Source organism: Stegodyphus dumicola, chromosome 6 (genome assembly GCF_044657685.1).
Source record: "Stegodyphus dumicola isolate Sdum_Otavi_A_Nest chromosome 6, ASM4465768v1".
NCBI classification, from domain to species: domain Eukaryota; kingdom Metazoa; phylum Arthropoda; class Arachnida; order Araneae; family Eresidae; genus Stegodyphus; species Stegodyphus dumicola.
Window position 1 is genome coordinate 197,502,310 of NC_140773.1, and position 4,039 is coordinate 197,506,348.

Sequence of the window (4,039 nt, forward strand, 5' to 3'; positions counted from 1 at the left end):
AGTTTTTTATGAATACTTTAAAAACAGTAAAGAAATTATCCAAAGTGGATGGTAATTTACTGAAAGCTTATTTCTGGAAAAAGGCATAACTGATAGCAAAGCCAGTCCTTACTAAAACCATTATGTCCCAATCACATTATGTTTTGGCTATGCGGGACTGGACATCGAAAGGGACAATTCTCACAACCCGCACATTTCCAGGAAACCCACACATAGCTAGGTGACTATTTTCACTTACTACAAAGACATGAATGCCAAACAGTAATCGATTATCACTCAGATTGGGATCACGTGATTCTTCAGAAGCAGAACTTTTGTCTGATTGGTTGATCTTTACCCGGGACAGAGTTCCCGCTGAGACATTTTCAGTGAGGTTTGAAAAATATCCCACATAGCTGCTACATCATTTCGGTAGATAGGCGGGACTTCACTTCACTAGATAGTGGGTCTTTTTTCTAGGAATCTTCTCATTTAAATCAGTGCTACCAGAATCTTGTTTCTCAGAAAAGTCCCGTCCAGCAGGGACTGTCACTAGAAGTAATAACCTCTTTACATTGTAGAGAAGTGTAGAACTAATGTGGTGCCCTGTGCGAGTTCTGTACTTTAATCCGAGCTCGGTAAAATTTTGCACAATTCAACTATTAATCAACTGTCTGCCTAAAAACTTCCAAAAAACTACTTGCATCCTCCTAAATGAAGCCTCTTCACTCTGCATAAAGTCTGAGCAACCCAAGTACTCCAGCTGGTCTACTATAAAGTCTGAGCTGTAGAAGACAGACTAAGCTGATAAAATGTGTAATAAAAAGAATCTGCTGGAAAAATTAAAACAGGTCTGAAATTAAAATTTTCACTTTGCTCATATTAATGCAAGCAAGGTTAAAATTTTGATAATCTTGTAAATTATTAAAACTTGAAAGCTACAGTAACAATGTGTAATCTAAAACAAGTTTGACTGGTTGGCTTGAAATATGCCAAAGTATTCCTAAGCTATATTTGATTAAGAATGGGTGCTCTTTTATGAATCTTTTCTAGAAGACTGCTAAGTATTTATATACTACTAGTGGGATCTTATAAAATACTTAAATAACCAGCCCCATATACCAAACACATTTATTTCTTGGATATGGCTAATAAGCAAGCCCACAAACTAATTTGAAGTTTAAATGCTAACATTGTTTAAATTAATTTATACTTTAAAAACTACAGAGTTGTTCACTGTGATGCAAAAAATTACTTCTTAATCTAAAATTATTACATTTAATATTAGTAATACATATACAATGTACATATATTTGACGTGAAGCACTGAGAGAAACTACAAGGTAATAACAAAAGGGAAAATCATAGAAATCACAGTACCATAATATGAAAAAACTAAGAGAATCTTGTGAAAACCAGGTGTTTACGGACACTTACTGAGCTATGCCATTTCAAACCACCACAAAACTGACTTCACTTTATAATGGAAAATTAAGATTACTGAATTGTTTATAATGGCATTCTGATGTAAAATATATGTTAATATTTTATTAGTTCTTTCACTAATTTCATTTTGTAATTTTCTTGTACTTTACACTGAGAAAATCCAGAGTAAGGGAGAAAAGTCTATATATATCAAAGCACTTTTAAATAGGATAAAAATAATGAATGTATATACTATTGTGTGGATAAACTTAGTTATTTCCTAGTTATTAATGTAAAAAAAATAATATAAATATAAACTAAGTCCTACATATGTCTGCAGAAGATTAAAAAATGGTTCAGATCAAATAAAATGCTGAAAATCAGTAGGGGTGGAAGAATGGAATTCATGCAATGAATGGAATTCAATAAACCTCATTTACTGCTGGGAAACATTTTCCTTAGCTAAAATTGTAGACTGGGACATACGATAAAAATTGGTAGAGCTGACACCTATGTAATACATGAATTAAAAGTTGAGAATTTTCTTTTGCCACTATACAATTATTCTGTAATATGCAAATTATTATAACTTGGCTTAAATTACTTATCTCCTTAGACAATTTTATAAATTCAAAAATAGTAGTTTACTATAAATAGTATTTTATTCTTTATTAAGAGATACATCCTTCTATCTTTAAAAAAAAGGGGGAAAATTCGCTATTCAGCCTATAAATACCACAGAATTTAGATTTATTTAGTGGCAATGTTAACAAAGTCTTTCTTTTTGTTATTGGGATCTTGATAAAATACGTATTGTTATGAATTTTGTACTTAGACATTAAATTTTAGTAAAATTATAAGTAACATTGTTGTATTTTTCTGTGTAACATAGCTTGAGACAAATTTTAATAAAAAGCTATGCAAGAAAGGTAAGAATACAGGGGCACATGCATTTAACATTCAGTAAATGGCTATCTCCGTAATTTGTATTGAAACTGAATAAATATAACCGACCACCATGTTAGCTGTAACCCTAATTCCATCCACTTATTGCTTTCCAGTAATTTCAAGAAGCAGAAAGTGCTAGAAATATCTCACGTGGCTGATTAAAAACTATTTAAGTCCGAAGAGAAAGCATCTGCTCTTAGCTGTTTAGTTAGCTGCTGCTGTTGTTGTTGTTATTGTTACAAGTTCAGATTAGCTTTCTCTTTACATATACTTTGCAATGCATTGTGTTTTACATTCTTAGTAGTTTGTAGTGTAACTAATGATTATACTGTGAACACTTGTAATGAATATTTCTGTGGAAAATTCCAGAGTTCTGAAATATTTTTTTTTGATAAAAATAAATTGTTATACAGTCAAAAGTCGTTAATCCGGACTCGTCAGGACTTCGGCAATTCCGGATTATAGATCATCAGTTTAAATCTCGTAAGATGGCATGCAGAAATTCTAAAATTAAAAATATGAAACCGTAATTTATGAAATAAAGAACAATTATGATCTAAAGGGTATCAAAATTGGCAAAAATAAAAAGCTTAATATTTATTTGTTTACTTTATTAAACATTTCTTTCAATGTAAGTTGTTTAAGTTTTGCTTCGTTTCATGTGATAATACTTTCTCTTTAATTCTATTAAACAGACATAATTTCTTGTTCAGTTACAAAGTTCCGCTGTTCAAGTCCTATAATTGCTGTGTCAAGAACACCAACTAATTTGTCAATCGAAATTTTTTCATTTTCAATAACCTCTGTTACTTTTCTTCGCTATCGGAAGCGAATTATAATGACGAGGAACTTGTTTTAAATCATATCAAAGACTGAGCATATCGAGATGAAATACTACATTTGGTAAGGAATTATAAGCCAAATAAAATAAAAACATCTGCGTTGAAGATAAGGATAGTGCTGACAGATCAACTTCCAATTCATTACGCGCCCGCCGCGGCGTTCCCCCCGCCGAGCAGCGTGAAATTGATAAACAGATTTCGGATTTCAAAACATACTTTCGCTTTAGATCCTTTACATATTAACAAATATATATCGAAAATTCTATTTGATATAATCGAAAGTTTAAGCTTACTTTTATAAAATTGCTCTTAGTCTGCAAAAAATAATAAGCCGGATCCAATTCGAAAATTAAGGAACAACGCAATCATCAACATTAACTGAAATAGATAATTAGATAATTTTAGCTTATACGTCCATTATACATAAAACGCGCACGCGAAAATGCACTTGCACTTTTCTGCACTTGCGCACACTCATATGCGCAGTCGTAAAAGGTCTTACGTGCAAGCGTAAATGCCTATGCGCATGTGCAGAAAGTTTTTAGTTTTGAGGTCCGGATTATAGATCATTCCGAATTATGGGTGTCCGAATTAACGACTTTTGACTGTACTCTATTCGATCCTAGTATCGGACATGTGCATTCAATCTATTACAAACCCGTATGCACACAACATTTTTGTATTGAGGTTCATAATTGTGAATTATCAACTATATTTTGAAACAAAGTCCATTAAATTAGAAAATTTATGCAGATCGAGCACATGTTAGACAATCGGTGCATCTTTTTCTTCTTTAATTCAGAGTATTTTTAACAAGCAAAATCAGAGACAAAAAGCCATTAGTG